The sequence below is a fragment of the Battus philenor genome, unplaced genomic scaffold (assembly GCF_028537555.1).
Source record: "Battus philenor isolate CCGP_79_NKW_IND1 unplaced genomic scaffold, ilBatPhil1.0.hap1 SCAF_9, whole genome shotgun sequence".
Classification (NCBI taxonomy): Eukaryota; Metazoa; Arthropoda; class Insecta; order Lepidoptera; family Papilionidae; genus Battus; species Battus philenor.
Window position 1 is genome coordinate 16,160,489 of NW_027181759.1, and position 24,606 is coordinate 16,185,094.

Genomic DNA, 24,606 nt, shown 5'->3' on the forward strand with positions numbered 1-24,606 from the left:
ACGCAACAGAGTAAGACTCATGGTAGAAGTAATACTAGAAGATGAATATCCTGGCCAAAAAACTTACGCCACTGGTCCGGGAATAACATCTGTTCGCTTTTCAAAGCCTCGGCGTCGAAAATTAAGATAACCGAAATGGTCGCAAACCTCCGTAAGAACTTGGCACTTTAAGAAGAAGAAGGAAGTTTAATTACTTTGTTATAAGCATTTCCTTTCAGCTTAAATCTACAAATAAACCAATCGTTAACTTAAAAAGTTTTTTAACGCTTACTGTAAAAGCAAAAGGAAATTTTATTCAATTATCTCAAATAACTTTTTTAAGTCTTATAAAATGAGGGAAATACCTACACCGTCTTACTTCTCTTTAGCATTCAAAAGTCTGGCAACTTCTTCATCTTAAAACTATTTAAAATAATATAAGTATATTAATACTCTTGTTAGCAACTGGGGCGTTAAGAATTTCTTAATATTTCTATTTGTTTTCTATGCTTTTTATATTGACATTTTGTATGTAAAGTTAGTATTTTATTTGTTCTGTGTCAGTCTACTGTTACGTATTAGTTACTAATTTTGTAAAATTTAACTCAAAATATCACATCAAAATGACCATCGTCATTATTATTCATTTGCATTATTATTTATTGCAGTCCACATGCCCACTGACGACTCTCAAAATCATTATAAAAAAACTTCTTACTGATAATTAGCTTACTTAATCATTCAAATGATTTCAAATGCATCAATTTGTAATGCGACTCATGCAGAAAGCTCAATCCACGTAAGGTGAGCTTGGCCCCGGGCCGCTGTCGCTCCTGAGGCGAGTGCTATCTCGCGCACAACCAACTTGCTCATAACGATTAATATTTCGCTTCCGCCCGCGATCGGGTCACGTTCTCATCAGTATTCAGCGTCCTCGTTACGGATTGCACTTAATCTCGATTCAGAAGTTACGTCCAGAGATTGCGGCACGCTTTCAGAAAAGTTATTCGATTTCTTTATTACGTATAAAGTGCTACGGTTTCCTCGTAGCTCTTAGCGTAGACGTACATATATGTTGGGTATAACGTTGTTACGTAGCAGCAGATAGCTCACGGAGGTAAATGATACTTACAACCAACTACATTCGAGCTCACCGACGGGGATTAATATGTCTTATAAGATCCGCAGGCTCCGAGATAACGCGATATAACCATTTTACTGAGAACTCTAGTCATCTGACTGCTACGTATGGGTGGGTAAGGCCAAATTTATATTTTATCTCGTGAAAAATATATTTATATTTTTACGACTTTATTTTTTTCGCTTTCTATTTATTAATTATAAGGTTCTTGTCAATTATTAAGTATACAATAGGCTATAAATCCTAATATTTAGTGTTATATTAAAACATAATAAACATTGTAGTGAAGTGTATCAAGGTAAAAAGGAAAAACCGCTACATGTAGTGCAACAGGGTTATAGCTTTGTGGGATCATCGCGTATATTAACTGCAGGAGCATCGCGACCGCAACTAGATCCTGATGCACCACAATGCGGTGGCGATGCCCTTCCCCGCTGCCTCCAAGTAATGCATTAAGACGGAACATACAAATGTGAGAGCGCAAACTGCTGTCTACCATTCTTCGTAATATATTTGGATTAGAATTGTATGTATTTATCGATTTTCCCTCCCTTTTTTTAATGAAGTCGATGATTTGTTTTTTTAACTAAGCACTATAAATTAAACGTAAAACAACCCATCGAATTTCTTGCCATATTTTTTTTATATAATCAGCATTCTGAACATGTCCGAAGTCTAAATAACGTGTTGATTTTTCAGAAGTAATTGGAAAAGCCTGTTCGGAATAATAAAAAATTATTCCATTGTTTCATTAATTTATCGTAACAGATGCCGTCAATTATTTAAACATATATAATGAATGTGTAATAATATTGCTATATAAAAACCCGCCAGATGTGAAAGTTCCCGCGGACGTCGTCACAACGCTTAACCTTTTGTTTGTCTCGCCCACCCGTCTCGCTCACTCGCACGGCGTGCACGATACGCGCTCTTGCTTGCTCTTGGCAGGTAGCCAAGACGCGCAGCACGTGCGCCCGCGGCCGTTGGAGTTCCGGAGAGTCGGATTTGAGCCATGGTTCGATGCGCAACTGCGCGTAGGCGAATTATTCATTTTCCGCGCACAAATTGTTTTAATAATTAAATAAACGTGTTTCCACATCACACTGTCGCCCAACCCGTGGCCTACACGCTAATTATCGACGAAATCGCGTATTCAACCGTTCGCCATCTTAGCGTCGTATTAGAATCCTATCGAAAATTTAACAATTGTGCGTTATCGGAGTGAATTTCGTCAGTGGTTTGCATCTGTTGTTTGCGATGCCGCGTTGCAAGGCTACAGGCGTCCGTAACAACGTCGAGAATGAGGACTCGGACAGGTTCATGACCGAGGGGCAGCTATCGTCGTTCATGGCGGCGTTCGCCAAGGCTCAAGCGGAGTCAAACCGCCAGCTAATCGAGAGTCTTTTGCTGCGATCGCCGGCCTTCACCACAGGAGCGCCCTCGCCATCACCATCGCCATCGTCGTCTTCGGCTCATCCGTCTCCGTCGGGAAACTTCGCCGGTTGCACGGCTCGTTTCAAATTAACACGAGAAAGTGTACAAAGCGATCAGCGAGCAGGGAGTGCGGGCTCGCGCGCACGTGCAACGTGCAACGCCGCCGCCGCCGCCGTCGTCGCTGTACCTGCTATGGTAAGCGCAACGAATGCGCCGAATAGAGGTAAACGGTTTTGTGTTTATTGCAAGAAGAGTGGACATAATCGCGATGAGTGCTCAAGGCTTAGATCTAAAAGTGATCCGCATACAGTTTCGTGTTACGGTTGTGGTATGAAAGGTGTTATTCGTGCTAATTGTGTTAACTGTAATACAAAAAATACGGACACTAAGGATTCGTTCTTTGCATGCGATTTTATGTCAACAAATAGGCATTTATATTCCAAAACCGAGGCATCGCAATGTCAAGCCCATGTTTCTTTTGATTGTAATACTGTTTTTTTAAATTCTGTTTGTAATGTATATGATGTGCCTGATGCGCGGTCAGTGGATAACTCGCGTACCGAGCGCTTGCGTCCGGATGTTTGTACCAAAGGCCGTCCAATTTTGGACATAGAGATTTTTGGCTATCGCGGTACCGGTCTATTAGACACGGCGGCTAAACGTAGCGTTGCCGGATCCACGCTGTACTCCTTGTTGCTTAAGTTAGGGCAGCCGATGCGTAGTAGCGTCATGACTGTAAAACTTGCTGACGGTGTAGTGCGTGACGTGACAGTCAGACTGGTGGACGTTGTGGTGATGCTCGCGGGCGCATCAATACCTATCACATTTATTATTTTTCCAGACGCAGTTAACAATGAAACATTGCTAGGCATTGATTTTATACGTAAAGCTGGTTTGGTAATTGATATTTTTAATGAAACGTGGTTCACAGCTAATCAACCTCAGGTCATTCACCCCTTGCGTTGTGAGAAATCACGTAACTTCATCGGGTGCGCCTCTGCCGACATGTTGCGTTCGGACGAGGGTATGATGCTGTCACCACCTGAAAGAGCAAGCCTTGCGCAGACATTGCAGGAATACGAGGACATTTTCCGAGAAGGGGGAGGACCGACGTCGTTCGCTGAACACCGCATTGACACCGGCACCCACCCGCCGATCGCCGTCCCGCCGTACCGCCTGACGCCTGCGAAAAAAGAAGTTATGGAGGCTGAAATTAATAAGATGCTGACGGAGGGTGTCATCGAAGAGTGTGAGTCTCCGTGGGCAGCACCAGCGCTGTTGGTACCTAAAAAGGATGGGTCCTACAGATTTTGTGTGGATTATCGCAAATTGAATTCCGTCACGAAGGTTGACTCCTATCCGCTTCCGGTGATCGACGATCTACTGCAGTATACTGGCAAAAGTTGTTTCATGAGCACCATCGACCTCAAGGCAGGTTACTGGCAGGTTGCTGTCAAGGAAGAGGATCGCGACAAGACCGCCTTCGTGTCACCATTTGGCGTTTTCAGATTCAAGCGTATGCCTTTTGGCTTGCGCAACGCTCCAGCGACGTTCCAGCGTCTGATTGACAGGTTTCGTTCAGGGTCTGCTTTAAAAGGCGTGACTATTTTAGGTTACATAGACGACCTCATCGTGATCTCTGAAAACTTTGCTCAGCATCTACAGGATCTTCGAGCTGTTTTCGATCGCCTTCGTGTCTTCAGCCTGTGCGCCAATCGAGCTAAATGCGTGTTTGCTAGAGAAAGTGTTAAGTATCTAGGTCACGTGATTTCGTCTCAAGGGCTATCGCCGGATCCTGACAAAATCAGCGCCATCGTCGATATGAACGAGCCAACGAATGTGAAGCACTTGAAATCCTTCTTACAGACGTGCTCGTGGTTCCGCAAGTTCGTGCCGAACTTCGCAAAGGTTGCGCAACCATTGACTATGCTGACGAAGAAAGATCAGTCTTGGTTGTGGGGCGAAGCTCAAGTCACCGCGTTCTTGGAACTTAAGAAATCACTTACCTCTCCTCCAATCCTCATCCAGCCAGATTATAGTCTTCCTTTTGTGCTTAGGACTGACTCGAGCAGCTATGCTTTAGGTGCAGCTCTCTTGCAGGGGGAGTCGCCGCGCGAGGAGCGTCCGATCGCGTACGCCAGCCGCCTTCTGACTTCGGCGGAACGAAACTACTCAACCACCGAGCGTGAAGCTCTTGCAGTTGTGTGGGCAGTCGAGAAGTTTCGCGGCTACATCGATGGTCATCCAGTGCGCGTCGCCAGCGACCACCAGCCCCTGAAGTGGTTACTAACCTTGAAGTCTCCTGCAGGTAGATTGGTCCGTTGGGCTATGAAGTTGCAGTCTTTCGATCTCCAAGTGGACTACACCCCAGGAAAGGCAAACGTCATCGCAGATTCTCTCAGTCGACCGCCATGCGTTGAGGAGGCTCGAGATGCTTGTGGCGTCTGTACGGTGGTGGTTGAAACGCCACGATGGGAGGCAACCGCTCTTCGTGAAGATCAGCTCGCAGATCCTGAAATCGCGAAGATTATCCTGGGCCTGGAGGGAAAGGAAGAAGTGGAGATTTGTAGGTGGACAGATAGAGGTTATCATATGTCAAAGGGGATACTTTACCGATATACAGAAGCAGAAACGGAAGAACCGCAGCTTGTTGTACCAGTCAACCGTCGGAAGCAAGTTATGGTTGAATGTCACGACGCTGCAACAGCTGGTCACGGTGGTGTTGATAGGACTTTGCATCGTATTTCCCAGCGGTTCTATTTTCCTGGAATGCGTCGTTTTGTAGCGGAGTATCTCAAGTCTTGTACTGAATGTCAGCGTTACAAGCCTTCGAATGAGAAGCCTTCAGGCTTGTTGCAGACTCCAGTACCCGCACAGCGCTTCGAAGTTGTAGCAGTAGATTTGTTCGGTCCACTTCCTAAGGGTCCCAAGGGTGAACGTTGGGTCCTTATTGTCGAAGACACCGCCAGTAAGTGGGTAGAGCTGTTTGCGCTTACTGAAGCTACTGCTGAAGCTTGTGCTAAGATCTTGATAGAGGAGGTTTTCCTTCGTTTTGGTGTTCCTAGGCGATTAATTTCTGACAATGGTGTCCAATTCGTCGCCGATGTTATGCAGAAAGCTATGTTTGTTTTGGGTGTAAAGCAGAATCTGGTGCCCCTGTATCATCCAGAAGCGAATCCTGTGGAGAGGAAGAACAGGGACCTTAAGGTGCAAATGGCTATCCTCGTGGAAAATCACCATCAAAAATGGCCTGAAGCTCTGCCATTTATTCGTTTCGCTTTAAACACATCGTTGACAAAAGCAACCCAACAGACTCCTGCATACCTGACTTTTGCTCGCGAACTTCGCTCACCAATTGCAGCTCAGACGGACTTGCGTGCAGTTGTCGAAGCGGAGAACTACGTGCCGCAAATCACACCTTATCTGCTTAGACTCGCAGATACTCTCCAGTCCAGCAAAGAAAGTATTGAACACCAACAAGACCTCCGCAAAGCTGTTAAAGATAAAATTCGTAAAAGTGACAGTCTCGACGTCGGCGACCTCGTATTGATGAAAACGCACGTTCTCAGCAACTCTGCAAAAGGAGTCAGCGCGAAGTTCGTACCTAAACGAGACGGGCCTTACGTCGTTCAGAAGAAAGTTAGCCCAACTACGTACCTGTTAGCGTTTCCTGATAAGTCCGACATTACCATTGGGAAGTATCATGTCTCTGACTTAAGACGCTATCATTCGCGAGAGGGTGAATGCACTGAGATTCCTGAGCCTGTGGCTCCAAAACGTCCTCGCGGCCGACCGCGAAAGCTTGTGTCGGTTTGACCAGTTGTGAGGTCACTGGTCCTGGTCAAAAGGGGGAATATGTAATAATATTGCTATATAAAAACCCGCCAGATGTGAAAGTTCCCGCGGACGTCGTCACAACGCTTAACCTTTTGTTTGTCTCGCCCACCCGTCTCGCTCACTCGCACGGCGTGCACGATACGCGCTCTTGCTTGCTCTTGGCAGGTAGCCAAGACGCGCAGCACGTGCGCCCGCGGCCGTTGGAGTTCCGGAGAGTCGGATTTGAGCCATGGTTCGATGCGCAACTGCGCGTAGGCGAATTATTCATTTTCCGCGCACAAATTGTTTTAATAATTAAATAAACGTGTTTCCACATCACAAATGTTATTTTAAAAAATACCAGATGTTTCAATGATGATTCAACGATCGCGCCGAAAAGAAGTACCGTATATCGTGTAAGGATTTCTATAATGGTCGTGCGAAAAGAAAGACATATCGCAATCGGTCGATCAGCAGTTCCTGCAACTGCCGCGCAGCACAGTCACCCTGTTTTCTTTTTGTATAATGTTAAAAAAGCATCATACTTTTTCAGGGAATCTTATTTAGTTTAATGATTGTTTTAATTATTTAATTCAACCGAGAAAGCGCTTCAAACATTAATTTCAACATTAATTAGTAAACGCAAGACAATTTGTAGACAATGAGTAATTAAATGCAAACAAATGAACTGCAGAAACGCAAGTACTGCATAAAAGAACGTGCCATGCAAATGTATTTTATTTATTGATGAAATAAATGTTTAGAACAGTCAGTTAATGTAACAAAATCTAATTTATAACGATACGTGTTACGTATTCTTTAAGACGTCTTCAATTTGAATGTGACCTAAATAAGATCTGCTACGCTGTGAATACATCGCAAGTGTAAACACAAATGCAAATTAATATGTTACGTAACAACCATCCTTGAACACTACGTCGCTACGTCGCTACGTTGCTACGTTGCCACGCTAATAGAGTGCTACGTTGCTACGGCAAAGCGACGTCGTCAAGGGGAGTTTCAGCTTGCATAATAATAACAATTAATTTAAATTTTACAAACAGCTCGCTGTTACAATCCTGTGAGCTAGGGAGGAGGTTATTGCGCGACATTAGCTTGTACGTTACTAAATAATTCTTTAAAGCGGGTTGGGTTAAAGCAACAAGATTCTGGAGTGATTTCTGCAAATGAGACTCGGCGATGGGAGGTCTTGTATATACCTGTTTATCTGAAATGACGCGGGAGTCTGGCGGAGTAACACCTGAACAAACACGCCCGCAGCGCACGCCCCGCGCACTCGCGCTAATGGACGCAAATTAAAAACTGTGAAATCGTGGACGTGATATTTTGATGCTCGAAATCTACATTAATTTCATTCATTACGTACTTTTTGTAACCTTTTTTTTAAAATAAACAAAAAAATACTAAAACTTTACTAGACTAATTTAAAATAATAATTTACAGATATATCATTTGTTTATTTAAATTTATCACTGTCTAAACATGAAGCCAGTGTGCCAGCAGATGAATACGCCACTCAGCAAAAAAAACATGCTATCATTTATAAATGTGAAAAAGATAAATTAACAAATTAAATTTAACGGTGGTCGCTTTAAGTATTATAAAGCTATTCTAAGCATTGCGCTTCAATCACTTAAAGTATATGGACGCGGTGAAGATTGCACAGGACAGCAAATGGAGAAGAATTGGAAAGGCCTAATATTCAGCAGGGAATGATGTAAGCTAATAATGATGAATTTTTAAGTTGAAACTGTGAGCAAAGTCTAAATAATTTTAAGTAACGTTGCTACCATCCATATTTAAAGTTATATGTAAACACTTCTAAGTATTTTAAATCTTTTTGTCCAAGTGGACAGGTAAGTTAGAGATATATTTCGCTTAAAAGCTAAGCGAAATGTGGCGCGACTTCGCCGCAGCGTCTCGATGTAATTGAAAACGTGCTCCAACTTACGTACAAACGAAACTGCAAGCTCGCGCGTCGCCGGCCAGCAAGCCGGCCATCCCGTGCAGGTTACATTCGCCGAGATTAATTTAAGCCGGACTTTTGCGAACTTTTAGCGGTCTAGAGGTCTGCCGCGTGCCGTCGTATCGTTCTTATGACTCATTCTGGTGTTAAATGATGAAGTTGGTTTTGTTGGTAAAATACACTCGCTTTAACCTACATCAAAATTAAAGTCTAACTGACGTTTTGTACATCACAATATATGGGAGGAACACGTCTCCAAAACGGTTGCAGGAACAGTAATCTAACATGTAAGCCAAGTGTGATCATATGAATGAAAGCCTTAAAGGGTGAATGCTAATTTGTCAACAGAAAAATTTAAAATCTTTTACATTTATTTCAAATCAACCCGTTATAAAATGATCACTCTGAAACTCTATTGCCAATAATTTCTGGCAGCACAAAGTCTGCGTGGATAGATAGTAAATATTATTTAATTTTAATAGAGTTTTAAATAAGTTTTTCTTACTACTTTGATTTTTGTATATGTTTATCATATATTAATTGATAGTAAATAAGCTATGTATATTCACCTCTTTAGCGCTATTAAACCAACAACCAATCACCCTGTGCACCACACACTCGTATCTTCCTAATTGTTTAATGCTACAATGTGCCGGTCTCTCTGACCTATTTTTCTTCCAGTGTTTGTGAAAAATTGCGATGTTGTATAATTCACACGAAGTTTGTAACTGTAGAATGAACTCAGCCCGCGACTGCTATTCTAGTATCTCCATTTTATTTTTTACTTTTAAACATGCTCGGTGGTTTAAATTTTCTCATTTTTATTTTTGTTAACTTTTTTGGCACAAACACATTAAATAGTATTAGATAGTTACAAACTACAGTAACAGGTGTTGCTAATTATTAGCATACAATGTTTTGCTATCTTCTATTTAGTAAATTATTCGAAAAAAATTCTACATTGAAGTGATTTGTTTTTATCCATTTATTTGAGAAAATCATAGAAAATTATATTAATGTAGCGAAAGCTACGTGTAGACGAATTAACCATCATAACACAAACTAGACGTTAACGAATATAACCAATCATTAACTAATTTACTTGACACGATATTAATTCGGCGGGAAATAGTGAGCCGGTACATAGTTTCTATCAACAAATCATTGATAATAATGTTTACTTACTGCGGCGTAGCGGCTCGGACTTGCGTAGCATATCTCTACGCAAACATGTAAACCAAATAGAACCGATTTAGAATTACATTACAAATAACTGTACTGTCGAGAATGTTCGAAATGCGTTTGCTTTTCACCGAGCTTACTTAAGTTGCAAATGGGTTTTGATTTGTAACTTTAGTAAATTTATTTATGTTGGTGTTTATTGTGTTAAGAGTATTTCTCTTGCAGAGTGGACAATGAAGAAAGATAACGTAAATACATTGGTGTCATGGGATCAAGGTCAACACAGCATTCACGTTTTAATTCTACGGGAGTTCAAGGCGCAGCCACGCCTCTTGATAGTCAAGTACTCTTTCATATTAAAATACCTTAGCTAGATTATATATATGTAAGATGGTGCCGTGAAGAGACTTATTGTCCAAGGTAGAATAGCTCAAGACAAAGAAGATGTTCTGTAATAAGATGGTAGGCTCAATTTTAAGGACCTAACAGATTCACTCTTGAATTTGCGCGGAGGAAGACAGACTGATATCGCGACTCTCTACCAATAATAATAAAGTATAATGTCTGTAAGATAGAGCAGGGACAATTTAAATAAAGCATCGCCTCCCTGATATGGGACGATGAGAGTTCCACATTTTTGGGGTACTGCTACAAGAATTGCGTATTACATTATAAACAGGAACAAGACAGAATAGTAAGAAGTCGGGTAAGACAGAAACAGGAATTATTATTAACTGTCCATAATTTATATAAAAAAATTTAAATAGGAGGCAGTAAAATGAAAAAGTGCTGTGTTAAAATATGCTTTAAAAATATAAAATTAGAGTCTAAGTGTATGATACTGTAATGTGATAATAAAATGTAACAAAAATATACTGTGACAGTCTAGAAATAGTGATAAAAAATAAAAAGTGAAACGTTGAAGATAATGAAGTAGAGACAAAAAAAAGATATAATTTGAAGGAAGAAAAATGGTGTAAGAAACATAATGTGTTGAATAAAAGAGGAGAGAGAAAAAGAAGAGAGTGAACGCAAGGTCCGCAAAAAAATTTATGAACGACTAAATAGAAGAAGAAATGAAGAGAAAGCGAGAGTGATAAAATCATTTGTCTAGTTAGGAGTATCAGTAGCACAGCACAAGCGTTACCGACACAGCTGTTGCTCGAGCCGAGTGTTACTTTGTTAGCCAAATATAAAAAGATTTTCTGAAACAATTGTTTATGACAGAAAAAGTTATCACCGGAATTCTGTTACTAAAACCCGACTTGCTAAAAGTAAAGATGAAATTAATTTATTCAACATTTTAACTTATAAGAGAACTCATTGGTCGTCAATTTCTTTTTTTAATCTATTTTATTTTTGACTCTGTTCTGCTTCGCAAGGTGTTATAGTTATGAAGAAGAAGTAAGAAGAAACTCCACAACAACACATATTTTAATATTGTAATATGTCTTTTAAATTATGCCTTAACAAATGTCTGCACTCCATTATACATTGATTTTTATATTATCTCTATATTTATTAACATTTTTACGTCGATTAATTGATCACATTTGTTAATACAATTAATGTTTATTATACATATGATAGAGTCCATAGAAAAACAATAAACTGAGAGAATATGTATGATTTCCTTCGCTTAAAGTCAAAGTTAAAGGAGAGATTCAATAGCAACGAAATAATGCCGCTCTGATAGTGTGGGCGCGCGGCGCTGCCTGGAGCCCGCCCCGGCTGCTTCCTATTTACAGAACTAAGTCTGTAAGCCCTGGGAAATGTGGCCGGCGTAACATGAGCCGCCACCTTTCTATGTGGCAATAGTGCACAGGGGTTATTTTACGTTTGCGCAGCTGTCCGTAGCCGGTCATTGGTCGTGACTTTACGATGTCGACTCGCTATGATATTAATTGTGTTGCGTCCATTGAGGCGCGCCCGCCGACTAATAACTTAACTTGTTTACCGAACGACTAAGCCTTAACGGAGTGCGCGCGGGACTTCTTGGACGAAACATTAAGTTCTGTAATTAACTTCCTAAATCTATAATACGAAATTTGTTACTACAACTTGTACGAAGACGTTGGAAATACATTCAGACGTTTTATATTTATTTGTATATTTTATCACGCATTCAAAGTACTAATCTTCATACAATTAGGGTTGAAGCAGTGAACTGATCTTTATATAAGCTATGCTAAGCGAATTTATGTTAATATCAGATTTGCATTTGCGTAGTTCGCAGCGTCGCTACGAGCGTCGCTACGAGCGTAGCGGGCGAGGGCTTAGCGAGCCGGTCAGTGCTACGCCCGGACTCGACGCTTTGTATTTGTCTTGCTTCCATTATTGTTCAGCTCAGCGCAAAGCTTAGTTCCGTAGCTGGTGAACCGCAGAATTTAGTTTTTAATAAATATGGAGCTCGCGTCGGAGGGAATTTCAAATTTTACTTCGAGCGCGTTTTGAGCCAATATTATTTTATGCAGCGAAGCGACGAGATAAGTGTAGCGTTTTAATGGTTAATAACATGTCCTATTCAAATATTTCAAAGAGATTTAATAGTAACCAAGCTGTACATTGCTGTTGTAGCGGTCACGAGCACCTGTCAGCGCTCGATGAATGCTTTAGAATTAATATCACTCCGAAGCAGTTCCATGTGGTAATGTAGTTGGCGATGGAGGATTTAACAATTTTTATATTTACTTATTTATATATAAACACAGAGGCATCTAAAGCAATGTTTCCCAACTTGGTTCCGACCCAAAGGGTGGCAATTCGAAAGTGGACTTGACACGAGTGTAACCTTTTTGCTTAAAAATAAAAAAATATATGTTGCACAGGGATGGGGGAGAAAATTTTAGAAAGACTAAAGACGAATGAGAACATAATGCAAATGTTTATACATAAAAAATGTGAACGAAAATGACAGAAGAATGAACCAAGACACGTTATTTATAAACACACACATGTATATATATATATATATATATATATATATATATATATATATATATATATATATATATAAATGTGTGTGTGTGTGTGTGTTCATATTTATTTTCAATATTATATTTAATAAATATAATCCGCGATAGTATTTAACATCAAATATTACTTCGTTGATTAGCATAAAATTCAACCAGCGAAAAAACGTCAGATGTCAACTAAACAACCCTTTGTTTGTACAAAAGGTGCGACGTTGTTTATATTTACTTACATAGATTGACATTGATACATAGATTCGTCGACGCTCAAGAGTTACTCTTTAACAATCACATGTTCCCATATGCGTCACAATTATGTTTTTTAAACAATTACATGACCTTACAATGTGTTTACTCTGATTACACCTTTGTTGCTCTTAGTACGGCGTGCGATGTTTGAGAACAAGTTATTTTGCTAGAACTTGGTAACGAAGTATATTATTGTATGAGAAAATTTCGCAGACGTAAATAATAACTTACGGTATAGCAATATTTATATACATTATAACACGATACGAGAGACAAAGCGGAATGTAAAACACAAAACTTTACAAGGCGCCGTATTCATTTAGTTTAACGTCGTTCCGAAGGTTCCAGATGGCATCGCCGTTGTAGCGACGGCGGGGAAATTGTCGAAAGCCATCTCCACGATTGCTACGACCGTGTGCCGGTCGTAAGGAGTAAAATAAAAACAAATGTGAAAATTCAAAGTGTATTCTTCTCGCGCTTATCGTGAGCACGAATGCGACATGCGGCCGCGTAAAATAAAACTTGAGGTCGCCGTTAAGATAACGAACGCGCTCCGTCGCCTCGTCGCCTGAGGCCGCCCTACTTTAGTTGCGTCCTGCGGCATCATCTGCCAACAGACAGAACGGCTTGTTCTTTTAATATCACAACGATTGATGATAACTTTCATTCACGTGACGTTACGTAACTTTTATGGCCGTATAACAAGTTCTTTTGACTTAGAAATGCTCATTATTGTCTTCCTGGCCAGCTATGCCACGGAACTAACAAAAACGTTATAAATTCTTGAGAGATACTCTAACCTCCCCAACTTATTTGCATATATTTAGTAGCTAAAACCAGCAGCAGGAAAAACGAACTTGCGTAATTGTTAAAAATGGTTGTATGGTAAATACGCTATACGCCGCATCCAGCCGCGCTTAGTCTTCGTCGTCGGATGCAATGATTGATGCCGGAGCGTAACGGGATCCTAGAGCAGTTTCTTTATTCATCTGCGGACTTCTCTTCTCCATAAATCTCCGCGCAAAGCTTTCGCGGAAATGCAACGAGTAAAATGCTAAAGCTATCCGTCTTTGTCTCGGGAACTTAATTATTTTAATAAGAGAGCTTTACAACGTAACACTCGCGTTATTAAACTTACGTTATTATTGTAGCCGCGGAAATGAATGGATCATGTGTAGTAGGCTGTTATTAGTAGAGATAAAGTATGGGTTTATTCTGGTCCCATACTAGATCCTGGTGCGTTCAGAAACCTCGTCTTTTTAACTTAAAAGATGCCACTATAGGAAAGCTTAATTTTAGTTTCTATCAAATTGGACTCCTCTTACATTATCGTGGCGTGTAATATCATTAAATAAACAGCACTTGTTCGAATAACGGCGCTGAAGCAGTCGCGCTGAAAGGAAGAATCTCGAAGTTCTGTATAATTAAACACGTCAGTCCTTTGGTCTATTTAGGTTTATGATATATTTTTAATTATTATGTGCTATAGCATCTTACATGTTTTCTCTTTGCGTCATATGTTCGGTTTTATTTACTTAATTCAAATGAGAGGCCACACATTGTAATTAGTTCAAATGAGTCGGCCTGCTCAAAGAAATGATAATTAATCAAAGGCGCCGCTCAAAGCTGCTCCGGGAAGCTCCGGGGAGCGTCCGCAGCTTATATCGACGTATTATTTAATATTCAAATTCCATCAAATGTATGTTAATTAATGCAGCGACCGGAACACTTTGAATATATAATTCGCACGAGTCAATCCCGCTCTATTTATTATTATTTATTTATTCATGAATCGTAATTACCTACAAAATTATTTTTTTTTACCAAAATTCACGTATAAATATTTTATTTATTCATTTGTAATATATTAATAAACATATATTTTACACTCGGTTTCAAATATGATTATGATTAGTTTATCTAAATGTTTAAATATTATGAAGTTATGCATTGCACGTGATAATTGGTAGTAACTTGAACATACAAGAAATTATCCCACATTCTGAGAGCATGCTGTCTACCAGTGGACTGTGGACGTTAGTTTTTATGAACTCTGTTTTATCAAATCTCTTATCTGTGCAAGTGTGTGTGTGAATCGAGACGAGATTAATTTTAATTTAAATAAACCCATGCGAACAGAATACATTTCTTCTCATTGGTCAAGACGTACCCTCTCAATAAGGTATTACACTTTTAATGAATTTCGCACGTAATCTATCAAATCTTTATTATTCCAACTAGATTGTCACTTCCTCAAAACGAGAGGCAACTTTTTCTTTAGGCTTGTAAATCTCGTATTAGATCTCAAGTTCCATCGGTTGCACCGTACTGTAGTCAGTTAAAAACTTCTCAATATTCGTTTCACTGCTACGAGTCACTGAAGATTTTGGACATGTGATCAAACTCTTCAGGCTTTTTTGTAGCTAATATTTTATCTACACTCACTGAGCAAAAGTAAGATTTTTCATTAAATTATTTATGTTTCTTCCACTGCATGATGAATAAAAATAATAATTGTTTTTTTTTTTAACTGTTGGATGCTTTGTCTACAACCTTGCTTCACTGTTGTCTATATTTTTTTATTTTTGGTTCCTTATCAACATTTTTTCTTTTAAACATTTATCATGGTAGACGCGGCGTGGATAGGCCCCTCACTAGTTCGACTGATGACATAGCCAACGTCACCTGTCATCGCGTCGATCTTTGGCGATATCTACGCCTTGCATTGATAATTACTTACTACACATAACTACATAAGGTTGAGACTTTGAAATGCAACTCCTTTCACTTGTTTCTTATTTTTTAATAAAATAAATGAAATAAAAGTTGTGAGTTAGTACATTTTTTAACAAAACCATTTCTAGTAGAAGTTAGTAGAGTCACAAAACAGCGCAGTCGACTCGGCAACGATGTACAGAATTTGTAAAAAGAAGAGTTATTCAGACATAAACAACTTTTTGGTTAAAGTTGTTCACAAAGTTAAAGATTTACTATCACTTTGGGAAAGCTTCGGTGTTTACTTAAAAGCTTCGCGTCGCTTTGAGTTCTCAGTGAGCTCTGGGTGGGCATACGTGATTGCTTTTGATCGAACTTTTGGGAACTAACTAACACGGCTTCCACTCATACTCACGCCTTTATGAGTAGAAAGTATGGATAAAGAAACTTTCAATTACATCATCAAGTATTCCAATAATCTTGAAAATTGTTCAGAGATATCGCGACGCCCTCGCCTCTGGGCGCACATAACGTGTAATTACATTAGAAATACTGTTATTGTCCAAAACTTCGAGGCTAAGTTTACTTTATGGCGCTTCGGCGACGTCAAATTACCTAGACGACGAATAGACAATTTTTTTTTAATAATTACTCCATCACAGTCTTTTTAAACTGAGAGCCTTCGAGAGGAAGTGATATATTAGTATACATTTGTAAATCAAAAAGTAGACGAAAACGATAATCGCGTTATGTTCATTGTGTTTTCTTTTTGGGATTTATAAGTTTAGCAATTAATGCTTCTGGCATTTTGACAGAGTCAAAATTGTTTGAACTTATGAAAGTTGTTTATGGCGACAATGACTTTAAAATATTAAACTTAACTGATTACAAATTAAGGTTGTTTTCTGTCGAGCATTATTTTTAAATCTTTTAAATCCGCATATTTCATATTCAGACATTAATGTTCGTGCTTTTCTTTTTACAATTTCATTGAACATTTAGAAAGTCTTTTTGTTCGCGTTTTTGTATATCACAGTGTTTACTAAATCTTTTAAAATATTTCCTAACTTAAATCTTAGGTTCTTAATCATTGGATGTCTTGTTTCTTTTTTTCGTTCGAAACTAAACTGGAAGCTCGTTCAAAGCTCAACAATGAAACTACTAGGTTAATGGGCTGTGTCATTTATGCAACGAGGCGACGTGATGTACTTTAATTTACATCACGCGCAGATCGTATTGTTCCTTATCGCGGGGGCATTTGTCTAAGCTTTTAGTTTGTTAAATGATATTTTTGCGAATCCGGTAGAGGAAAAGAATGGAATAGATACAAAATTTCTGCTTTTCTACAGTAAAATTACAAGGACCGTTCAGAGGACCATCCGGGCGCCGCGGGCAGTTCGACTTCGAGAAGTTTGTCCGCACACAAAATTTCGAGCAAAGCGCCCCTTTGCCTGCGCACCCCGCCCCCCTCCCGCCTTTGTATCGGTCTCCAAAACAAATGGAAACTCCGCTCCCTCCGAACATCCACACTACCGCCCTCCATGACACTATCTACTTTACCACCCGGAAGTACTAACAGTAATAATTATACAGGGGCAGTTTGAACAATATTGTGTGTAGTGCGCCTATTTAAATGTACTCCCTTCTTAATTAAAACACATTTGTTTCATATTCACAGCATTTTACTTGAGTTTCTTCCTTTTAATTAAATACGTTCACTAATATAATTATAGCCCGAACACATGTGTTGTACACTACAATAGAAACCCCAATGCCATCAATCTTTGGTGTTATTGAACGCAGCAACTTGTTTGGTATCAAGCAAATTTAGTGTGACTAACTGATGGCGTCTGCGTCTGAGACGCCCTCTACGTTCCATTCACCACCAGTTGTTTGAGATCACAACCGTTATTTTTGGTGATATAACCGAAAAACCCCATCACTCGGTGCGCGCAGGTAGTGAACAGTCTAATTTATATTTTATATAGTCTAAAAAGGACTTAGTCTCAAGGAATCTAGTTCACTGAATATGCAGGATCTAACTCACATACTGCAATTGTAAATAATTAACTTTGTTTTTACTTCTGCTGCCTTCACCGAGTTGATGAGAATCTAAATGACATCCAATTGACAATATCAAGTCACATCGCTGTACAAAACCTAACATTTCCTAACATTTATATATTTATCTATTTATCCATTTTATTAATTTTGTAAAGGCGGATTTAATGCCTTAAGTCATGGTAGATATAGATATATTTAAATAAATACCGGTTTGTGGATTCTCCAATGCTGCGAGGCTGCGCTTTGGACGAGAAAGGAAGAAAGAGCAAAGTCACATTTGTCCTAAAGACTAAGCAATTATAGGTAATTTGGTGACCATAGATTTCTGTCATGGTTTGAGTCAAAGATTTGCAGTGTGGACTTAAGTAGGAACGCGAAGTGTTAGACAAGAGTAAGGAGTGGAGAGTTGTTAAGTTCAGTTACAGAGTACAGTCTAGCTTATTGGGCAGGTCTGCATTCAGGTCGAATAGTACACAGCAGCGTAATTAATGATACGGAGGTATTTACAACTAAAACATATTTATTTATAAATATGCCTAAACTAGAAATAAATCCCATGAAAGCTCTAAACGGATTTGCAAAGAGCCTACGACAAATTGCGACGGGATTTTTTGTGGTTCGTATGCGAATGTGCACGCTAAAGACCGGAGCGCAGGAACTTGCCGTGACTTGCAGCGATTTGTAGCTCGCCCGGAGTTGAACTTAATCCGGTAAACTTTATTTTGGAGGGAGGCCAAGGCGTTTTGTGAAACACTGGCACAGCCCATTACGTGATCGCTCCGACGATTCCGGCCGAGATAGCAACTGATTTAGAAATCAAGATAACCTAATCGCGCGCGCCGCGCCGCTGCGGAATATCCTTTATTCTGAAGTTTCGCTTTAGTTCCAACTTTGCACGGCTCGTGCGGAATACAACAATTATTGGTACAATTTAAAAAAAGAATTGTGCACTCAGATTTTTTTAAAATACTGGGATAGGCCTCCGTCGGATACGTTTTGAAACCCATGTAGCATTATTTTATCTGTAGCAGCACCACCCGTGCACCTTTTAAACGGATGATTTTGATACAGTCCTCGTAAAACGATGGGTGTAAGCCCCTTCCCACCAGCCTTATTGGAAATCTATTAGAAAGCCATGCCCAACAGTGGGGCTCCTGTTCCTAATGATGATGATGATGATGGTTATTTTATGTTGATCGATGTGATTTAGAAGAAGTTAATTTTATTTCAGATCTACACATGAATTCGATCAGGTAATTAAAATAAACTGCAATCCTGACAGATTGCACTCATTCTTTTATAATCGATAAACGGATACACGAGTGATTACTAGTCCAAAATAAAAAATTAGGTGAATCAACAAAAAAATAGTAGGAACTATGGAAATAATGTATGGGTACCTCTGCACTGCCCAGCGCACTAGTGCAGCCACGGTTGAAGTAAAGAACGTTTGAAGTAAATAACTGCTTCTTTGTGTAAATACTAGGCAGTTTCTGAAGGCGCTTTTTAACTTAAAGCCTGTTATAAAAATAAAATATTTCATTTTTTTTATCGCCGGCTATTTAAACTGGTAGACTTTGTCCTATCTTAGTTATGAATGTACAATTTAAGATACATAGAGTAACAATAAAATTAGTACTGTGAAAAACATGAATTTTTATATATTGAACTAAATTATATGAATTTTTTTATATTGTTAACAGCTCTGATAATTATATTTATCCTCCATAAAAACTTTTAACAAGAATTTAGAAACTTATAAAACAGTAAAACGGTAAAGTCGTTCTTTATTTATGACGCTTTACGTTTTATGTTTAAAAAACGCCTCTCGCCTACGGATACAACTTGTTGAAGTACGTATTTATAAAGTTATGTTCACATTAGCAAAATAAATACATTTAAAAAAATTTTAAGTTAAACGGTATATTGATACCCATATTGTGGTGGTTTTGGAAAAATATGTATCTAGTCCGCCATATTGGAACGGCGTCCATCTTGAATTTTAAATTTTGACATAATCATCGTGTTTTACCAGTGTAGCCCTTTCATTTGATACCCATATAGGTTAAGGAAAAATACGTAATCCGCCATTTTGTATCGGCGGCCATCTTAGATTTATAATGTTATTGATTTTATTATATTGTATTGTCATCTAAATTAAATGTGTGTACCAAATTTCAGATCAATCTGACAACGGGAAGGTGCTTAAATTTCAATTTCTAATTTTGACCCAAATAAATAAAGAAATAAATTCCGTACGGTCCGAACTAAATAAATCCGTTTAATAACTGTCTGTACGGGATATCTTCTCCTAGGGCGGTTCTAAAGAAAATTGTAAAATACGTGACGCTTCTTCCTTTTCTTTAACTAATAAATACCAACTGCAAAGCATAGGCCTCGTCTAAAGATGGTCGCGATGACCGGTCTCCAGCTGCCCGCGTCCTGCGATTGCTCGCGACGTAAACTGTGCCGCCGGTCCGCCTGTTGGCAAGGAGCTGTTGGGCTTGAGCTTTCACTTCAAAAAGCCGTTGGGAAATAATAAAAATGATATTTTAATTTTAACAAGTGTGGAGTACATTGAAGTCACTTATAATTGAAAGCTTAAATTTGTTTAATTATACTTTGCGATCCCAAGTTCCTAATTGATAGGCTGCGAGGCGACGGCGGCCGGGCGCAGCTCATTAAATTAACAGAAAAAGTTTCCTTCCAACTAATAATGGGATGAATTGATTACAACAAAAATATCTTTCTGTTTAAAAAAAATCACTTTGAAGTATTTCACTAATTTACGGTAATTTCTTCAAAGAATTTTAGGTCACAAAGTAAAAAAGTTTTGAAATTTTGAATAATTTGAATTTTAGAAATTATTTTCTTCGGAATATTTTTGTAAAATTTATAATATCCTATAATTTTATAGGTCTCGACATGGCAAGCACTAGAGTGTGATTCTTATGTTAAGTAGTCAGTTATAGTGGAATTCTCCTAAAAGAACTCTCCTTTTCTTAGACTAGTGAGTTATATTTGAAGACAGAAACACAACGCAGGAAGATTATTCTTCTAGTTCGTTGTACACGTTTATAAATGACGGAACTGGTAGCTACATCCGCGCAAGTAATTTACACTAAAGAATAGATCATCATGTGCCTTAAGGTTCTTTGATAAAATGGATAAAGTGAAACTAGATCGTGTATTTTATATGCCGACTGAAATTACGTTAATTTTAATTTATATTTTCTCGTAAAAATGAGTGAAAACGTTATTATTTATTTACCCTTTTATATATTATAGCCTTGTTCTTGCCAGACTTTATATAGTTAAAAGCTATTGGCTTTTCGTAGTCCAATATGAAAAAGAAAATGAGAGAAACTTTGTTTCAAAATGATCTTAATAAGAAACGACGATAAAAATAAGTTTTATATTTCGTACACCGCAAAACTGTAACAATGTGATTACGTTTTCATTTTCTTGCAAGTACAGAATGTTTTTTCTTTGATACACACATTATTATTTGTACACAAATATTTGTCAGCTACCGACAGGTGTTTTAATTGTATGAGGTTTAAAGGAATTAGTTTTTTTTTCTGAGTTTTTTTTCCCTCGAATGGAACTTTCTTCTTTCCTTGACAAAGACATAATCAAATGAAATTGACAAATGTTTTAAGCCGTTTTAGTTGTAGCTAAGTAGGATTTATACCGTCACATGATGTTAGCGTAGCTACTGAATGTCCGCACAATACGCGGCCTTCGTCGCCTGCTTACGGGCTTAAATATGATATTCGTTATTTTGTAAGATGTCTTGTCGTTACAGATGTTTACAATTGTATCTAGGTGTCGAAAGAATTGTAACGATTTATTGGATGTTTATTGTCAACCGGTTCGCAGCCAGGAAGGTGGTAAGTTGAAAAAAAAAACAGAGCAGCAGGTTGGAATGGGAAGCGCCGGTCTTGGATAGATGTAAGGCACGAACAGATTCAGACTTAAGGACCGAAGGTTTTTTTAATATATATATATATATATATATTCATATATATATATATATCAAACGAGTGGTTGCGATACAACACGCAAGACAATAAATTCGGGAGACCAAATCTAAAATTTGTAAGCATTACTCCACCTGATATGTACTGTGCAACAATAAGTATTGAAATATTCAATGTATTATTAACTAACGTTTCTTCTATTTAAACATTTTTATTTCTTTGAATATTTTTTATACATATGAAACACTAACATACATCGTTGCAATAGCAGTAAGTTTTTTTGGTAAAGAGCTTTTTAAGGTCCGCTTTGAAGGCGTCATAACTTGAAATGTGATTGGTGATCAACTGCGAGCTTACCAATGACGTCCAGAGTAAGCCAGGTAGCAGTTGCGAAAGTCATCACTGTTAAAACTTTCGTTTTTAAAAAATGAAAGACGGACAGTAGATGTTTCGTAGTTTCTGGAATCCTATTCGATCCAGTTGAATCTCCAACTTGTATCGTTAATCTTGGCTTCTGAAGATGCCTATAAGTATCTTGTAGACAACGTTGTATAAAATGTCGTTAGTTTTGCACATGTGTGTGTGGTGTGTGATAAGAGTTGAACAGAAGTAACGCGCGCCTCCGTGGCGCAACGGGCCAGCGCGCTCGGCTGTTAACCGAGAGGTTGGTGGTTCGAGCCTACCCGGGGGCGAAAGGTCCGTTCTGTTTTCATCATTAACAATTTGTTATTTGCTGCAAAATTAACCTGTTTGAAAAAGCAGCTCAAGTTTTACTTTCAGAGAGAAGTTGGGCGAGCTTCCGTGGCTCAATGGGCGTCTTCGCTCACGTATTAAACCTCGCCACAAATTTTTTTTAATCATACGATTGTTGTTTTAATGGATTCTTATTTTTTATAATAGAATATTGATGATATACTTTCTTTCTTTACTTTCTCGTGTAAGTCGAAACATTGTGTCGAGAACTCGTGGCTTGCTCGCTGTCATTCCTGCAATTCGTGGCGCCCGGGCCGCCGGAGCGTAATTATTGTCATTGAAGTGTTGTATCATAAATATATAATGCATTTTTGACATATTAAAATTTCTTGTAACAATTTTCTAATTTTCTTGTTAGTTAAGTTATAAAGTCGACCAATTATTATAATTATTTAACCATTTATTTTACATCAAATTAAGAATATCTGATTGATTAAAAAAAGAAAAAAAAGCGTACAAACGGCTTCTTCTTCGAGACTTACATTGGATAGACTTGGCTGCCGAGGACTAGAAACAAACTGCAGAACATGCTGGACGTCAAATATACACAAATATTTAAATATAGAATATTTATATCATATAAATTAGTAAATATATACGTGTATCCTGCGATAAACAGAAATATAAATATGACATATTACAAGAACAGCCAGAGAAGCTCTACCTATCAAAAAACATAGAGGCTTGATATCTCTTATCGGTAGGAACTTAGTTGTATGTAACGACACCGAAAGGATGTTATCCGGGAATTAAAAAATATATCACAATATGTAATAGAAAAGAAAATTATAGCAAACAGCACGTTTAGTAAATTTATTGAAAATAAATATTAAATCGGTATATCTTGGGAGTATGTCACATTATTGGTTTGAAAATCGATATATTACTGGTAACCGAAAAATATCTTGTTTTTTTAAAGTGACACAATGTGTTTACTTCTACTAGCACTACTACTGCTAAAAGTTTATTCACTAAGTATGATAAAAGCGCCTGCAGGCTTCGTGATCGTAGAACTTATTGAGAGCTTTGTGGTGAAGGACAAAGCTCTCAATAAGTTTGTCCTTCAGGACAAAGCGTACAAGTTATGTTATTTATACATAACATAGCGGTAAAGCTACGAGTTAAAGACGCAAACGGTCTTGGCAATTTGGCATTGCAGTGTGACGTCTGATTGCACGCGGTCTCTGTGAGAGTATTCAGTGGAAATATGAGTGGAGATGTCTATATTTAGATAATTGGATGTTGGCACTGCGATGTTCACGACACGTGCGTGACCAAAGCCTTGATGGAGCAATAGGACCTCCTATTGCTACATTGGTCCATGAGAAGTTTGATTAAACTTTACTTCACTTTGTTCTCTTCTTTTGTTAAATGCCTGAATTTAATTAAACTCCTTTTTTGTGTGTAAGGGAACTGTAATATGATGATCCAATAATATACAACGAAAAATAATGTGTGTGTACATACATATATACATATATATATATATATATATATATATATATATATATATATATATATATATATATATATATATATATATATATATATATAATCTAAAGGCCACATTAATATTTTAGAAGATAGTGAAGGCAATTACGTAAAACTTTCTTATTTATAAACAATGGAATTCAGAAAACAATGTGGAAATGTAAAACAATGGAACATTATGAAATGGAATTATGATATAGACAAACATTATGAAAAAGAATACAAAAATAAATTTAACATTGAAATTTAAATATGCATAACGTAGAAGATTTTAAATAACATATTAAAGTCAATTAAATCTAACGTAAGAGCAGAATCGAAACTTTAAAAGTAAAGTCGTGTTTATAAAAATACTAAAGATTGAAATGTTGATGAAATTTTTTTTTACTTCCAGTGTACGTTATTCAACTAGTGAACAAAATGCTCGTCTATGAGTTGCAGTGTTCCGCCCGGAACTCGCAGCGCTCGATACGCTTAAAGCGGCCACGCTCAGCTGATGGCAGCGGCCAATATCGAGGCTTGCGTTAAGCGCTGCGACAGCCGGGGATCCGTGATAAAACCTCCGCGTAATGTTATTCCGAACGACTCTCCCGCACGCCCGCCCTACATGCGAACACCTCGATTAGCGATGCGAATGTAAACGGAAGACTTTCACGTATGAATACATTAATGTTACAAGTGAATGTGTTGACTTTACGCATGGCGTCTTTCCTTATTCGTGACAATATACAGAGTATTTGGTTATACAAGCGTAAGATTTAAAAATGCGAATATATGCCACATTTGACAGTAAAAATAATTAACAGCGTTTACATCTATTCTCAATCACCATGCATAAGG

General features: G+C 38.2%; 1 non-coding gene across 1 annotated transcript; it reads left to right on the plus strand.

The window, feature by feature from the left end:
• Positions 1–22,140: 22,140 nt before the first annotated feature.
• TRNAN-GUU (transfer RNA asparagine (anticodon GUU)) lies at positions 22,141–22,214 on the plus strand. The gene has a single exon. It is a non-coding gene; the product is annotated as a tRNA-Asn (tRNA).
• The last annotated feature ends 2,392 nt before the right edge of the window (positions 22,215–24,606 follow it).